The sequence below is a fragment of the Numenius arquata genome, chromosome 9 (genome assembly GCF_964106895.1).
Source record: "Numenius arquata chromosome 9, bNumArq3.hap1.1, whole genome shotgun sequence".
NCBI lineage: Eukaryota > Metazoa > Chordata > Aves > Charadriiformes > Scolopacidae > Numenius > Numenius arquata.
The window spans coordinates 2,062,239-2,080,103 of record NC_133584.1 but is presented as its reverse complement, the minus strand read 5'-3'; the positions used below and the strand labels follow the sequence as shown (position 1 = coordinate 2,080,103).

The 17,865-nt window shown below is 44.9% G+C and overlaps 1 protein-coding gene across 1 annotated transcript in view; it reads right to left on the bottom strand.

The window, feature by feature from the left end:
- Positions 1 to 17,232, bottom strand: part of GNB4 (G protein subunit beta 4) — a 45,267-nt gene extending 28,035 nt beyond the window's left edge. The window contains exon 1 of the mRNA XM_074153921.1: positions 17,011 to 17,232. The gene's annotated coding sequence lies outside the window, so the exon portion shown is untranslated. The remainder of the gene's footprint in view (positions 1 to 17,010) is intronic.
- Between the last annotated feature and the right edge of the window lie 633 nt (positions 17,233 to 17,865).

The window sequence follows — 17,865 nt, the reverse complement described above, 5'->3', positions numbered from 1 at the left end:
AGCGCCCAGTGGGCTGCGGTGATTCTCTGTCACGAGCGGTAATTCCAGTGAGCTTTGCGGGTCAGTAACGAGGTAGAAGGGGTGAGTGTGAACGGATACTCAGTTCTTCTTCCTCGCAGAGCTGGGATCCCGCATCCCTTCCTGGCGCAGCCGTCCCTATCGTGACACGCGAGCGGAAAGGCCATCAGACTGATCCGTCTCGGCACGGGGCTGCCTGCCCTTCCACATCCCACACTCGAATTGCCCATCATAGCCAGGGAATCACAGCCGCACACCCGGAGTAGCTAATCCCAGATCCAGAGAGGTGATTCTGCCACTTTGCTCTGCTCTGGTGAGACCTCACCTGGAGCACTGTGTGCAGGTCTGGAGCCCTCAATATAGAAAGGACATGGACCTGATGGAGCGGGTCCAGAGGAGGGCCACCAAAATGATCAGGGGGCTGGAGCACCTCTCCTATGAGGACAGGCTGAGGGAGCTGGGGTTGTTCAGCCTGGAGAAGAGGAGGCTCCGGGGAGACCTCATAGCAGCCTTCCAGTACCTGAGGGGGGCTACAGGGAGGCTGGGGAGGGTCTGTTTACAAAGGCCGGCAGCGACAGGACGAGGGGCAATGGTTTTAAGCTGGAGAAGAGGAGATTTAGATTGGATATTAGGAAAAAATTCTTTACCGTGAGGGTGGTGGAACACTGGAACAGGTTGCCCAGGGAGGTGGTTGAGGCCCCTTCCCTTGAGATATTCAAGGTGAAGCTCGACGAGGCCCTGGGCAACCTGGTCTAGTTGGGGGTGTCCCTGCTGACTGCGGGGAGGTCGGACTAGATGACCTTTGGAGGTCCCTTCCGGCCTGGACCAATCTATGAATCTATGAATTTGCGGGATGCTCCGGCCACACCTTCCCCGAATCTTGGCGGCCCCGCTTACCCTGACGCCGCAGGGACACTCCTCTGGAAAGTCACTGCCTCGGCCCAGGTCAGGGCTCCGACACCGAGGACGGGACACTGGCATCGGCCATCCTCTCGGCAGGGATCTGCCACACCACCAGCACCACCCAGTCTCGAGGTTTCCGTCAAATATTTCACACGAGTGTGGTAACTCCCGCGGGTAAAGCCATCTTGGAGCTGTTAGCGCGTTACTGATAAATGGCTCGGGGTTAATGGTAGCAGGTACCGGAACACACAGTCCGTCCTGCGAAGAAACACCTCATTGCTTACCTTAAATCAGTTTTAAAAAACATTCGTGCGCTTCCCTCAACTGGCTCGAAGCCATTATTTTAATAGCTTTGTCCTGGTTGCAAAGTCTACGTTGTGCTTTCCCGCAGGGCAATCCCTCCGTCCTGCCCGCCTCCGAAGGACAGGTGTCACTCAGCAATATGGTTACTCTGCATTTAACGAGCGACCGCGCAGCAAAAATCAACAAGGCACGGGCTTGATTTGGTTGGGCCGTACTCGAGGAGGAAAATGCCAATGAGCAAGCAGTGTGCTCCTGTGGCCAGGAAGGCCAACGGAATCTCTGGGCTGCATAGGGAAGAGTGTGGCCAGTAGGTCGAGGGAAGTCATTCTCCCCCTCTACTCTGCACTGGTGAGGCCACAACTGGAATACTGCGTCCAGTTCTGGGCTTCCCAATTCAAGAGGGACAGGGAACTACTGGAAAGAGTCCAGCGAAGGGCAACGAGGATGATTCAAGGATTGGAGCATCTCCCTTATGAAGAAAGGCTGAGAGAGCTGGGACTCTTTAGCCTGGAGAAGAGAAGGCTGAGGGGAGACCTTATCAATGCTTATAAGTATCTAAAGGGTGGGTTGAAGGAGGAGGGAGCCAGACTCTTTTCAGTGGTTGCCAGTGAGAGAACGAGGGGCAACGGGCACAAGCTGGAACATAGGAGGTTCCACTCAAATATGAGAAGAAACTTCTTTACGGTGAGGGTGCCAGAGCCCTGGAACAGGCTGCCCAGGGAGGGTGTGGAGTCCCCTTCTTTGGAGATCTCCAAGACCCGCCTGGATGCAGCCCTGAGTAACATGCTCTGACATGCTCTGGGCAATCCTGCTCCAGCAGGGGAGTTGGACTAGATGATCTCTATGGTCCCTTCCAACTCTAAAAATTCAGTGAAATTCAGTGAAAAAGCCTTTTCTCAGAGTCACCGTCTCGCTGTACGAGTCGCTGAACTTCTTATAAAAGGGAGAATTCGCACAAGGGGAGTTGTCCCTTAAACTCTGCTTGCTCCCTTATGTTTTTCTTAATTTGATTTTCAGCTCTCCAAGTAGCGACTGCTGACAAGAGATGGTCTCAGAATGAGCACACCTGAAGGCCGTGCCACCACACAGCGAGACCTGGCCAGGCTGGAGAGGTGGGCAGAGAGGAACCTGATGAAACTCAACAAGGGCAAGTGTAGGGGGCTGCACCTGGGGAGGAATAACCCCCTGCACCAGGACAGGTTGGGGCTGACCTGCTGGAGAGCAGCTCTGAGGAAAAAGACCTGGGAGTCCTGGTGGACAACAGGATGACCATGAGCCAAGCGATGTGCCCTTGTGGCCAAGAAGGCCAATGGCATCCTGGGGGGCATCAGGAAGAGTGTGACCAGCAGATTGGAGGGAGGTCATCCTCCCCCTCTGCTCTGCCCTGGGGAGGCCCCATCTGGAGCACTGGGTCCAGTTCTGGGCTCCCCAGTTCAAGAAGGACAGGCAACTGCTGGAGAGGGTACAGCAAAGGGCTACAAAGATGATGAGGGGCCTGGAGCATCTCTCTGATGAGGAAAGGCTGAGGGACTTGGGTCTTTTTAGTCTGGAGAAGAGAAGACTGAGGGGGGATCTGGTCAACGCCTATAAATACTTAAAGAGTGGGTGTCAGGAGGGTGGGGCCAGTCTTTTTTCAGTGGTGCCCAGGGACAGGACAAGAGGGAACGGGCACAAAGTTGCATATAAGAAGTTCCATCTAAACATGACGAGGAACTTCTTCACTTTGAGGGTGGCAGAGCCCTGGAAGAGGCTGCCCAGAGAGGTGGTGGAGTCTCCTTCTCTGGAGACATTCAAACCCGCCTGGACACGTTCCTGTGCAACCTGCTCTGGGTGGACCTGCTGTGGCAGGGGATTGGACTGGATGATCTCCAGAGGTCCCTTCCAACCCCACAGCATTCTGTGATTCTGTGATTTCTCATCTCCTGTTCTGAAACAGCTCTGGAAAATCACAGGCAGTAAGCAAAGCCCCAGAAAAGTTCAGATGGTATTTGGGTAGTTATATATTATGAAATTATGGGTCTTTGTCCTTCCAGTGGAGCAAATTAAAACATTTTATGAAAAAATGACATAATTTATGCTCATGACTCATTTGGGAGACGGGGAAGTTTCTTCAGTTGCAGACTGGGAAAATGAAGTGTGCAGGACAGGGTTCTCAGCAGGGAACTCATCTTGCAGCAACTCATCTTGGTGGTCCAAGGCCAACAGCAAAGCGAAGTTTGCAAAGAAAAATATCTTTTCTTAGACCAACCGATACAAATAAAATAATTTGGTTCTCCTTATAAAACTCACCCCACCTATTGTGCAGTCTGTTTAGCCATTTATTATACAAAGTTAGGAATTCCTAATAAAACAGAAACCCCCAGTCCTGCTACTGGCAATATTTTACAACCAGTTCTGCTTCTGATCACCCGGTTTCACGCGCCAAACCCTAGTCTGCAAAATCAGAGCTACCCCTAACAGACCCAGTCTTATGCCAGTTCAGCAATATGCTTTGTATTGGTTTAGGATTTATATAAGGAATCAATTTGTTCTGCGGTGAAAAGAGAAACGTCGAGATACGGTGCCAGATGAGTTTTAAAATCAATATCTAGATCCGTTTCTCTAACAGGTTCTCTTTGAATGATGAGTTGTTCCAGCCAACACAGCAACTTCGGTTTTGGATAGATTAAATGCTACTGGAGGCCCCCAGCGCTTGGATTCCTGCCCTGAAACATCTCCAAGGGGAGAGATCTCCAGCGGAAGGGAACCTGTTAGGAGATTGTGCTGATTCAGCTGTAACCGAAAAGTTCGGCCAAGATTGCGCCAGCAGCACCCGAAACATCTTTTTGGTGGAAATTCAGTGAAACGCTGCCTGTCAGGACAGCGAACGGGTACTAGGAAGCCACGAGATGGTTTCTAAAAATCTCCTCCAGTATTGGCAGGGCCTGAGAGCAAAAGGCATGAAGATGGACAGACACACATATAATCTAAACAGCTAAAAATACCGCTAAAGTCTCTGCATGTCTTGTCTCGGTTCCAGAGAAACGCAGAGTTCATTGTCAGCCTGGTACTTTCCGCGATCCAGAAAGCCCCCTCACATTTCATCAGCCCTTTATCTAATTCCTTCCGAAACACTTCAGGAGGTACATGAAGTGATCGTGTTTGTTCAGCAGCCAAGTTAGAGCGAAAAAAAAACCCCCAAACCCAAAACACTAAACCCAGATAAGTGAGAGCCAGAGATGCAGAGGGAATCCCCTCAGCTGGATTCAGTCACTGAATCACACCGCCCCTCCCACTGACTTTAGGAAAACAAAAGGAAAAAACAAATTGCTCATTCAGGCTTCAGGATTAATTTACCCATGTGGCAATCCACTTTCTTGACACCTCTCTAATGGCAACGATGGTTTCCTTTTGTCATTGTTGTTTTCGCTGGCTAAATCGCCCGCTCTCCTTTGGCTTTGTCCTCCCTCTTTGTTGATGTCTGACAGCGCTTCTGCGCCCTCAATCCACGCGGGTATTCAGGTGAGATAACGCTAAGCTGCATCTTTCCCCCCTTACGTTTCCATCTTTCTCTTCAGATCTAGGAATTAAAATGGTGATTAACCATCAATCTCATGTCATTCTTTATTCAAGCCTCATGAAGAGCCAGAGACACAAAAGGGGAGTATCCTCGCTGTGTTTTACTCATGTCCTTGTGCTACCAAGAAACGGGGAACTTCAGTTTCTAGGGCTGCCAAATCCAGCATAATTCACTTCCTTTTATTCTCTAATATTTAATTCAAGGAAAGAGAACGTAGGGAGAAACAGTAATAATATTTTTCTTGTTATTTAGGAGACTGAAGGAACAGTGGATGTCACAGAAGTCATTTAGTTTTTGAGTCCGGTAAAACAACGGAGGAAGCTACAACAGTTGGATGGTTGTACAGTTTGGAGTGTAGATTCCTGATTCCGGAGTGAGCCAGGTGACTCATCCTTTAAAGAGAACTGAACAATCACTGCACGCTGTTTAAATAGAAGGAAGGGGAGTGGATATGTACGCAGAGATGCCTTAAGAATGGCCTATATGTATGCATGCATTTATGAAGAATATATATTAATATTTCTTTCAGAGAGAATGATGAAGGATACTCGCTGGAAGTGCTCATCATAAAAAAAAAAAAGCAGCAACAAAAATCAAGTGGGCTGAAAAAGCCATTTGATCTCTACTGTTCCCTTCTAAGACCAGTTGCAGCGCTGAGAGATCAGTAGCGGGTTTCTCGCGCCTCCTGTCATTTGCAAGGTGTTTCCCCAGTGTTTAAGATCCCTAAGAGAGGCAAAAGAGGATGCTCGTATTAATCACCCTGTTTCTGCACGTTCCCCGCCGCCGCAGTCCAACCCACCGGTAATAACGGCACGCGAGGGCTGAGGAAACTCTACAGCGTGTTTTGGAGATTCTTTTGATTTCTTCTGGAGAGGGAGAGGAGTAGGCAAGCAGAGGAAGGGGAAAGCTGTATTTCAAACCTACAGGGAAAAATGTTAAGAGTCTGCCTACAAATCCCAGGCTCAGGGGATGAAGCCTCCCATCAGCTGTAACTCTCTGGCAGAGAGTTTGCTTGCAACGGCCAGGGAGAAGCTCCTTTCGACCACGGGTGTGGGTGCGGAATCATAATAGACACTTCCATAAACTGCTGTCTGCTCAAATGTCATCCTCTTGGCTTTCTGCCCCATTTTCAGCTGCAGAGAACAGCAGATGGGAGGGGCAGAAACAATGAAGATCCCTTTTTAACTCTCAGTTTGAAAAATCTCCCAATCCTTTTCTGCTAAATAGCTCTTCCCCTCACTACCATGAATGGTATTTTCTAGATCCGGCTTTGGAAGTGACAATTACTTTACCATATACCTAACCTGATCCTAAACCCCAAGAATCTTACAACCAGGAGCAAACATGGAGTAGTTGGGTGCACACAGAACAGCAAGTGATCGCTTTTGGTGAGTTTTCAGTTACTTTTTCAACACATGAAGAGCGTGATGTACATTAAAGTCGTGGTCCTGGTATAAAGCAGAATGAGTGGAGACAAAAGAGAAAAGGCGAATAGTCATAAAAGGAGCTTAACAAAGCATTTAGTAACTGACATGGGTAGTAAAAGTGTGAAGAATTAGGAAGAAAGACATATTAAAGAAGTATTATTTTGTTCAGAGACTGTTCGGCCCTTTGATGGAACAAGACAGGAAGCCAACTGAAGAAGCACGATCCATTATTAGCTTTAGAAATTCTTACGAGTATAAGCTGGTTTCCAATCACAACAAAATCAAATGGCTTTTCCCATTTTCAATGGAAGATTCTTGCGTCCCACCCAATATCTTAGAAAATAATAGGTGTAATAGTATATGTGGGGTTTAGCGTATGTATTCGCATGGTGCCACCAAGAAATGAGGTGTTTACACAGCCAGACCCCACTGTGTACAGATAAAACACTGGCCACCGAACACGGTTCAACGCTGCTAACTGCAGAGTGCAGAGTGCCACTGGCAAACGCTTTGGCCAAGATCGATACAAGAACTAAGGGCTTAACTCAGCGAGTCGCAGCTGCTTTACTTTAAAGATGGCAAAAGCTATTTATTCTTCAGTTTTAGAATCTAAATTAACCTCCAGGAAAGAATTAATTTTTTTGCAGTAAGAACTTTTCACTACGTTCAAGCGTTGCACATTAGACAAATTCCAGATATATTTATCATTTCTCTGAACTTTGAGCCTGAGCTCACACTGAGTTGTCGGGAGTATTACTCAAGCTTGCAGTTTTTAAGTTTTGCAATTTAATTTATAGAACTTTTGGTACCTGAAGAGTTTTATGGTCATGAAGGAGGAAACCTGACACAAGAGGCTGGCTTTCCAGGTCTAAAGAGAGAGAGAGAATTTTTAGTAAGCTTTTCAGCATAATGCTGCTGCTGGCTCTCAACCTGCATCTGCATCAACGTCGCTGCTGTGACCCCAGCCATTCCCGAGGGAAAAGGGTTTCAGTTCTAGAGAATTAACGATACTGGAAATGGCACCGCGGCCTCGGCAGGAAAACAACACTATTCCTATTGTTATCTGCAACAGTTTTAAAAGACTGTAAGTAATATAAAATTATACAGCAACTGTGCCCTGTTGGCGGCCACTTTATCCAAATTAAATTGGGGGGGAAGGAATAGAGAGAACACTGATGTTTAGGGAGAGAGCAACACCTACTCCCTGCAGTGCCAGTTCAGATCTGTGCTGTAACTGTGTTTCACTGGTTACCGGGATTTGCTACTTGCGCATCACATCTGCTAAACGGGCTGAAGAATCTAGAACGTTTGGGATTTTTTACAACTTGAAGGCTAAGATGTCTGTGGTGGTTTGATGCGTACGTCGATGATGACTCAACATCTAGACCCAAACCAGGAAAGGAAAATGAAGAACAGAGGCTCACTGGGTTTAAATTAATTCGTATCTACTTTAAGGAGCACGTGGAATAAAATACTCAGTTTAATTTGTGTTTTCCTTCAGTAAATAGTACTAGTGGATGCACAGTTCTTTTTTTGTCAAAGATTTTAAACTGTTCTTCAACTATGAGCCTCTTTCCGGGGGAAAGTAAGGCATGGAGCCGTGTAAAGAGCTTGCCAAGCAACCAGTGGCAGAGCCAAAAATCAGAATTCAGATTGCCTGCCCACCTGCCTCCCTTCTACCCTCCCTGCCCGGCAAGGTACCCCACAGGAAAGCTTTTCAAACAGGCGAAGGAAGGAGTGAAATTAAATGTAAGCAAAGTGAAAATGACCGATACCAGGGGTCCAAATAAGCAAAATGCAAAAAAGAAAAACATTATAAAATAAAATTAGAGATTACAATAAAGAAGTAATTTCCATTTTAACGCATGACTGCTAATGGCGTGTTTAATGATTTTCCTCATACACACAGGGCTTTGGTCCAAAACTCTGAATGAAACCATTCACACTCTTCCATGTCGCTTTTACCAGAAGGTATCAGCGCTCCTTAACCAAGGTGCTCCTTAATTTTCATTCCTTTTGCCTGCCTGTTTTCCCCAAGTGTCACTTGGATGCCGGGGAAAGCATCAGCTCGGCAGCTTCGCGGGCGGCTGCTGTCTCTTTGCAGGGAGGGGGAGGATGTGTGGCAGCGGAGGAAGGTTTATCCCTGCTCAGCTCCGTCCCCCTTCGCTCACCAAGGAGTCACTTAGGGACAACGGCAATACCGGTTTCTGCCATGCTTTTTCTGCTAGAAACCGGACTCAGGCACGGTTCACATCATCCATCAGACCGTGTTAACATGGTAACAGTTTCTAGTCACTAATGACCCGGGCTGGATTTGACTGGGCAACGGGCCATAAACAAGAAAGCTTCCCTAAACCATTACCAGCTCCTCCAGACCATTCAAACCTCTGTAACGCCGGCAAAAAGAAAAAAAAAAAGGCACTTTTTAAAATAAAGCTTCTCACAACTGACAGAGAAGCAGTCGCCCCCGCACACACCTTATTCACTCACTGTTCTGAACTGGCATTCCTTCAAGAGCTGGAAAGGACCCAGAGCTGCTGATTCAAAGACATTTGGAATAAGAACTCAAAAATTGAAGTTTTTTTTTTCCTTTCTGGCTTCTTGCTTCTTTCCTTGGCCTGCTCTGCCTGCCCGTGCTGAATGGCAATCAGCAGAGCAGCAGCACCTTTGCAAAGAAGTCCTAAGTATCTTGGCAAATAAGTGTGTTTCACAAGTGTGTGAAAAAAAAAAAAACCCAGCCCAAGGTTTCCACAGCTCGGCAGAAGAAAAGGCTGGTTTCGAGTGGTGGAGGCTGAGCAACAGGCAGGGACAAAGGGTCAGGAATCGATAAAGTTATACAATCTTTTCTAAACTAGAGCAGACGCAGAGGGGTCTTTTTTTTTTTTTTTTTTTTTCAGAAAAGACTTCTAAATGATCCTCCTAGCGCACCCGCAGCTTATTTTCAGAGCCATTTGCTTATATCACATACCCCTGGAAAAATTCCCGTACGAAGATTGCCAGAATCAGTTGCTCTCTGCACCCGTGGAGAATTGCACCTTATGTCAAAGCGGTTCCAATCAACCCCAAGCGTTTCTCAAAAAAAAGATACTTGCATTTTTATTCTGCCACCTCATAATTGACAGCCGTGAGATAGTCAGCGCCCTCTCGGAACGAGTAACAGCTCAGAAGTTTATTAGGAATTTCTTATGAACCCGGGGTTAGGACCAGCCTAAGTGAGCAAACAGAAAAAAACCTGATTTGAATTCTACAAATTCAAGTCTCCCTCTTCCACGGTCTGATTAAAGTGGATTATCTTGATTTTTTCTAACTACTGAGTAGCTGGGAATCTGTTTCTTTTGCAACTTGTCAGTTTGACAGCTGTGCTTGAAAAAGGAGCTGTTTTCCCGACAATTACCATATGAAGCTCTAAGTGACTGTGCATCTCATCTTTCCATTTTAGCAAAGAAATGCCGCATTTACTATGTTTAATAACATTATCAAGGTCAATACGACAGGATATCCCCTACAATTGTTGAAATTATCAATATAAAATTCTGAATCAAAAATAAATGCAATGGTTTTGAGCTGGCTGGTCAAATCCTGCAGCTGCATTGATTAAAATCCTAAACAATTCCATTCACTTCATGAAATTCATGGCCGTTTCAAGCACCTGTAACAGGGAAGTTTTGGGTTGCATTGCGAAAACAGAAAGAGAAAACAAAAGCACCCAGTCGTGCTAATACAAACCCTAACATTGTCTCCACTGGGACGAGAGATACTGTAATGAAAAGGTATTTAACCTTTTAAGGCTAAATCATGCTCGACTCTCCCCGTTGCACAGGCAGGGTAGGCCTCTCGGAGCAAACACGAGAAGAGATCTGGCTGTTCTTTGGATTTCTTCAAGTTTCCTGCTAGATCCCACCGCAACAGGAAGCCGGGGAGTTGAGCAATAGACCTGGCACAATAACCTCATTGATCTCTCAAGTCTTTCTGCTAAAAGAAAGAAAAATAAAGATAGCAAAAGGAGCCGGAGAAGTTGGGATACGCTGGACTGTGAGTGCACGGTAGAGATGATTAGCTAAGGTAGAGGGAAGGAACATCAAATGGGATAATGTCCCTGGATGATTTATCTTCAGACTGCTCTGATTAGTGACAAATAGTGGAGAGCTGGAGATCTATACAAATGTCATTAGACCAAGGGCTGTAATGTGATTTGGTGACGTGGCTCCAGGGAGAGCTGGTTCCCTCCACACAGCAAAACAAAGGGTGTTTTAGCATCGTTGGTTCCCCGACTGTGCTAAAAAGCAAGGACCCAACATGAATGTTTGTCTGTATGAGCAGACAAGCAAGAGGTTGATGCTCATTTGCATCACTGTGTATTAAACTGATGGCTTAAATTGGCATAAGGAGAGCCAGGTCCTAAGACAAAATGTACTTCAAAACACTGCAACTCTGCAATGCGGTTTGGTCTTTCCAGCACACAAAATAAAGATTAATTCCTTTTCCCAGTGTTCCCCTTGCTCCATCTTGGACTCTGGCAGGCCAGGCTGTCACCGGCATCTCTCGGTGGCACCTGTAAGGGGATGCCTTCTCCAGAGTCCTGTTTCGGGGGATGACCAGTCCCAGTTCCACTGGCCGGGCTCCAACTGGCCATGCCAGTTCTCAGATGGCTTTTTTTGGCTCTCTATCGGGCAGTCCTCATCCCACAATAGAGCAATTTTTAACTCTTCTCTCAAGGGAAATAGCGAGAAATAAACTTTCTTTGGGATAATGAGAGATAATGCTGCTTGCAACCCTGTAAAGCTTTTGGGGTTGTTTTCGTAATCTTAATTACATCCTGGTTAACTCAGTCATCTCTGCGATACAGGAGCATCTCACCTACTTCAGGGCATTGGACCAGGAGAGCCAGAAAAAACCTCTACAGGGAATTGCCCCAGTCATCTTCTACTCTTCAGCTAATTAAGAATGACAGAGACCCTCTTCGATGACTGGAGGATGGGAGTCTGGGTACCTTCAGTGCAGCAACCTAAAGGCATTCATAAACAAACAGATTTTTTTTTTATTAAATGATACAGTTTCATTAATAACTCAATCTTAATATAATTCTTTCCAACCAACTTCCAGCCATCAATGAAATCAAGACAAAAAGCCATTCTTAGTGAGTATATAGGACAGAAAGAAGTTAACTGTTTGAAATCTTGGTTGTCAAATTCATATTGGTGATTAGGTTCTCTCTAGCCTAATTGCAGCTGATCTCTTTTTTAGCATTTTACGGTACATCTATCATCATCAATCTACAAAGAGCATGAATGTAATTTGCTGTTTTACAACCTTGATTTAATTTCATTTGTAAACGCAAGGAAACAAATTTAGGAGTGTTGTGCAACTGATGAGCAAGGCACTGAAACACATATTCGCTCAAAAACATACTCCCTCCGACTTCTACCCATCGTCTGGAGGACTTGGGTCTGTTTAGTCTGGAGAAGAGAAGACTGAGGGGGGATCTGATCAACGCCTATAAATACTTAAAGGGTGGGTGTCAGGAGGATGGGGCCAGTCTTTTTTCAGTGGTGCCCAGTGACAGGACAAGAGGGAACGGGCACAAAGTTGCATATAAGAAGTTCCATCTAAACATGAGGAGGAACTTCTTTCCCGTGAGGGTGGCGGAGCCCTGGAAGAGGCTGCCCAGAGAGGTGGTGGAGTCTCCTTCTCTGGAGACATTCCAAACCCACCTGGACACGTTCCTGTGCAACCTGCTCTGGGTGGACCTGCTCTGGCAGGGGATTGGACTGGATGATCTCCAGAGGTCCCTTCCAACCCCATAGCATTCTGTGATTCTGTTACTGGTCACGTTCTTTGATGGTCCTATCGTTCGTACCAGTGGGACTACGCTCCCTCATGATATAGGACTGGCAAAACATCAGCGTGTGTTGAAAACAGACACTCTGCAACAGTCTTCAGACACTCTGCATCTAAGGAGAGATGGATGGAATGAAAATATTCTCCGCCTAACAAAGGAAAGGAGGGAGAGAGGCTTTGACACGAGGCTTCTTCACGACATAAATAGTAAATTATGTACCTGATACGCTCAGACTCATCGACAAAGCAAGGAACCAAGTCCTCAGCACTACTTTTGAGTGATCATTTAACAAAACACTATTTCTGTGATCGTTTTGTTCTCCTACAATATTTGTAAATTCCCAAGGGAAGGAGAGAGGTTATGCAGAGAAGACAGCACCGTGCTTTCTGTTTATTCTGGACACAAAATAATACCCAGAGCTTCCTCTAAAACCCTGCTGAGAACACAGACTAAAAGAAAGCCTCCAAGAGGAAGTACTGAAAAGTAAATAGGCAGCGCGGCTGAGACTCGCTACAGAAACTCTGTCAGCGTGTCAGAGTTTTGGTTAGTGCCCCGAGCATAAGCGTGGCAGACCAAAATTGCCATATAATTCTTTCTGCAACTTATAATTACATTCTTAACCTATTTGTCTTTTTTTTCCTTTTCGATAAAGAGGAAATAATTCATTTCCAGGAATATAAGTGGCTTTAATTCACTTGGATCAAGCCTCTTTTTTTTTTTTTTCCTTCTTTTTTTTTTTCTTATTCAGTGCCTGACTCAGAACCATCATTCTTATTGCTTCTGTCAGACTATTCCACATTTCCCAGTGGTTTTCACTACTGCAGTCTGGAAGCACTCTTTGTTCTTATAGTCCCAGTGCCTACTAAGGCTTTTCTTTTCATGTTCTTTGACGTTTATTCCCCAGGAGCCGGATCCTTGTGTCCTTACATGTGAGCCAAATCTCCCAATGAATTTGCAAACGTGCAGGATCAGCAACTTAAAAAGTTTATTTATTCTTCAGGGTTCTCTACGTTCACAGGAAAAAGGATGCCTATAGGCAAACACTGCATCACTAGGTTTCATCTTCACAAAAAGGAAGCTTAGAGAGGAAGGAAGGCACAAGAGTGCAAAGTTAACGATTAAAAAACAAAACCCAGCCTTCTCAAGTTGAGAGGCTGGTGGTTACGGATGCACTTACAGGACGCTGAAGTTACACATTTCTTGAAATACATCAAAAGACTCCTTTGCTGGGTTGGCACATTGTCAGAAGTAATAGCCAGTTCCAGAGTGTTGTCAAAATAATATAGATCTTTGGACATATTTTCGAGACATCTTTCAACTTGGATATCTATATTACATTTACATTTAGGCACCTGAAATTTCTAATGGCCTGCCACCTCAGGCTGGAAAACACTGCCTGCTCCCATTTACTTGGGTATGTGCGTCAGAGAACGCCGGCCCGGCGCGTTAGGAAATGTAATGTATTCAATTTATGTCCTACATAAAAGTTGAGATCAGCATCAACGACTAGATCCAATCTGCAGCTTTAATTCAAACAACCAGCGCTGCTGACAACACTCTTTCTGTGGACAAGTGCTCCGGCTCACAAACTTACTTATTTGACAGTCTTCAAATTTCACTTTAATGTAGATGTCCCTCTTCTGGCGTCAGAAATTTTATGGCGGGTAGCCTTGGTGATAAGCCAACATTTGACACGATCTAACTATCTAATTTTGTGAAAATTGCTGGCGAGACGGTGCTGTTAACATCTTCTGCAGCAGAATGAAAACCTTTCCTCACTCTCTGTCTGCTGTGCGCACACAGGACAGAGCTATTGCGATGGACTCGTCTATTTTCCACCCAGGGAGATTATTCTAATCTTTTCGTTTGACATTTTACAGCAAGAGAGTCGATGGTATTCCCTAAGTAGTTCCTACATCAGATCCCTTAACTTCTCCATGTTAATTCGGATTACATGTGTGTAGTCTTATGTACATAAACCCTCAATTAACTGCAGACAACCCCTCAATTTACTGTGCGTGTGAAATACCACATTTCTTGCCTGGATATGCTAACGTTTAATGACCCACACTAATCGAGACATGCGTCTCATTTCCACTCTGACTCTATCTGCACTCAGCTTCCTGCTATTGGATCTAAATACATTCCAGGCATATATTTTGTTGAATTGTCCATTGTTTCAGTGTGATCTAGCTTGGGATATGTAAAACTGATAAATATGTCCTTCCACTGGTGTTTTACAAAGACTTTTACCCTAATTTTATCGATTTTTTTAGGTCCACCATCTTTAGATTTGCTACAAAAATTAGGTAGACCCATTCAGATTAATTTACACAGTTCCTTCTATTTAAACTGAGAGAATTTCCACCCACAGCAGGTCAATTTGCACAGAAAAAGCATAGCGCAAGCCTTTGGATGCTCAGCTACCGCCGGACCTAAGGCTCAGGTAGTTCTACTTCTTGCTGAGAGTATTCCTTACACTTCTTTGTTTAACCTTGAAAAGAGAACATGGAAGACAGTGCCATCACCTACAGATGACGCAGGAAGCGTATGCCTCATCAGCACTACTTTGCCAGCAGGGAATTGTATTTCGTAGAGGATATTTTACTCTGTTGGAATTATAATCAGTGTCAAGGCCATCAGAGAAAGCGTTAAGCAGACAAAAAATCTGCCAAGAGACCCCAGTTTGTGCTACTGCCCGTGCCTTTATCCCTAACAGCAACCCCCAAACCAAGAGAGAATAATCTTTTTTAGGAATAAATTACTTTAAATTCAGAGAAATGCATGCAGGAGCGGTGAGATGCTCCAGAATACCGAAACAGCCTGTGAATAGAAAAATCATTCGCTGGTACGAAATCAGGGCGCCGCTGCATTGTCTGCAGGAGATGGCAACGTTCAGCCTTCTGGGGGGATACAGTAAGGAAAATTCAATGCAGCAAGAACTCTTTCTAAACAACAGGTTGGCCACCTGCTAAAAACTGTATGCATTTTCTGTTGTAAAAACTTCCCTGTATTTCTATTTCTTATTATCATTCTCTTTCAGATGCTACTCCTTCAGGTAGTTTTAAGGAGTCACCTAAAAATAGCCCTCTTCCTATTAAAAAATAAGTCTCACAAACCCACGCAAAGAGGAAAAATTCTTCAATAAGGGCTTTTTTTTTATTATATTATATTTTCGCCCTCCGGCCACCACCACTGAATATAGAACTTCTTCCATCTTTTTTTTGTGTGCCTGTTTTGCAGACAGAAGAAAATGACTGTAAATCAGTTTGCATTCAAAACACCACAGTTGCAACCAAAAGGACAGGATATTATACCATTAACAATAAGATTCAGTATAACGGTAAAAATTTTGTGACTGACAGAGGAGCACCTTTTGAGTCATAAATTCTCATTTTCAAAGGACAAAAGGGATTATCACAATCGCTATCTGAATTCCTACATAACAGAGACAATGTAATTTCACACAATAATTCCTACGTCCGTCCCCTGCCTTCTGATCTGCAAGAAAAACTTCTACTTTACATGTCACACCCCACAAGTGAAAGACCCGGGGATTCTTCAGCTTTATCCACAACAATTATCAAATGGATTTACAAAAACCATTATCAGCAACAAGGCAGAATCAAATCCTGGCTCCAAACAATCTTGAACACAAGATGAATCAGCACAAGGAAATAATGAGAGCATGGGAATATCTTTTAGAGACATCATCTTTTACAGGATGAACACAGGGTAAAATCAAACTATTTTATACTTCACAAAGTTCCTGTAATTGGATCTTGCAAAATGGATAAATACTGTAATGGATCTGTGGCTTCATTAGCACACACTCTGATAACCTGCAGTACAATATCCATCAAGCTCTTCCTTCCCTCTGGGGAAGGCTCCCGCGAGGGGCTGGCAGAGACGTGACTCAGGCTCTGGAGGATCAGCAGACTTGGGTTTTTAGCTTGTGTACTGGAGACCAGGAGGTTTGGGGCCAGGGTGCAAAAGTTGGAGGGAGAAGAGGTTATTCTCCCTGAGAAGGGGACCGGTGCTCATTACAAGTGATTTCTGATGGTTTCGAATCACCAGGAAGCTCTTGTAGGTGACTCCAAAGAGGTGAGAAATAGATCATACCTTGGCCAAGGGAGTTTCAGGCCCAAGGGCGAGCATTTGTAACTTGGAATGAGAATCTCTGGAAGAGTTTGTCTGGAAGAGTCACAGCTTCATATTTCTACCCCTGCCTGCCCTTAGACAGTCACTTAAGAAATGCAGAAAAGACAGTTACGAGTAGCTCAGGTTAGAAAATCTTCTAACAACAAGCCTAGTTGAACGTTTCTGCCCATGGCCTCAGTATAAAAATAAAAAACCCAGGACGAGATTTGCAAAGGTTGTGAGACACCCAGTCCTACGTTAATCTTAACTTTCATGTTACGTTGCTTCTGTATTTCTATGTGTTTTCTTTATTAGATCAGCTTTAATTTGGAGCAGCTTAATATCTGAAACACCTTGCTGGTACCACAGGAACATTGAACAGGACTCTACACTACAAAACTGGAATTAAATTAAAACCCGAAAATGTGACTTGTCTCTTCAAGCTTGTCTTAGCTCCTAAGTCTGTAATCAAGGCCTAAAGGTCATAAGTGGTGTCAAAAGAATTTGCACCAACTAACCCCAAAACAGCCCCCAAACATACCCATGCTGAGCAGGATGCTTTCCTGAACTTGGAGACTGGAGGCACCATTTACACCTGCCTATAGTTTTTACTGTACATTATTTTTTAACCTTTGAACGCTTCATTTTACAATATGAATATTGCTTTGGGGTTTATTTTTGAATAGAACCGTGATTATACTGGCAGTAACACTGACATCATTCCCGTGCTGTGAATCCCACAGCATTAAGAACTGCAAAACACAGATTACTCACATCGGATAACCCAACCAGTGGGAAATAAACACAAAAAGCTCACTTACCATGACAGTTTGGGAATTGCACCAGGAATGAACTTGTCGCTGTGGGCTCTCCCAGCTCACGAGTCCTAAAGCATCATCTGCAGCGTTTGCCAGGGCTGCAGTCCAGCATCGTTGCCCTTGAATTTAAATACAAAGCCCCTCAATCGAGCTCTATCTCTTTACCTTCCCATTTACTAGCGGTTTTAAGCAGACATTTGATTTTTCTATCCTGTGTTTGCCTGTGACTATTTTTAGCAGCTCATAACTGACACCCCAGGGAGCATGATGTCATTACACTTCGCGCTTACGGAGCTCTGGAAAGTCAAAACCAGGCGGCAGGAGCTGTCATCGCAGTGAGCCGGCTCCCCAGGCAAGGGGAAGGGAGGGGACACCACCAGGGCCGAGCCCAGAAGGCCAAACGGGAGGATGTTCAACAAGATCTCAAATAAAGAATAATTCTTTCTTCTGTAAGTAACCTGCAGCCAAAGATTTGAAAATGGTATGCATTTTGTAAGGCTGCTGAATACTTCTCACAGTACTAATAACAATATAGCCTCACCAGCCATTCTCTTGTCAGGGGCACAGCCAAAAGTTGTAGGAACTTTTGGAATTAACACCGAATTAATAGAACGGGCAGCATTTGGCAGGTTTGTTAGCGGTCTCAGCAGAGAGACTAAAGACTGGGTGATCATGGACACTAAACTTATTGATTTATTGATACCTGCTCTCAGTATATTTAACGAATGATTCATCGCCCTGGATACCTCCATTTGGTTGGGTACAGGAGGCATTTCTAATTTCCCTTCAAAAGATGGAGCTTCATTCCCTGGCTCATCCTGTAGCTCTTCTTTGCACCTCTCACAGTTTAAGTTCATT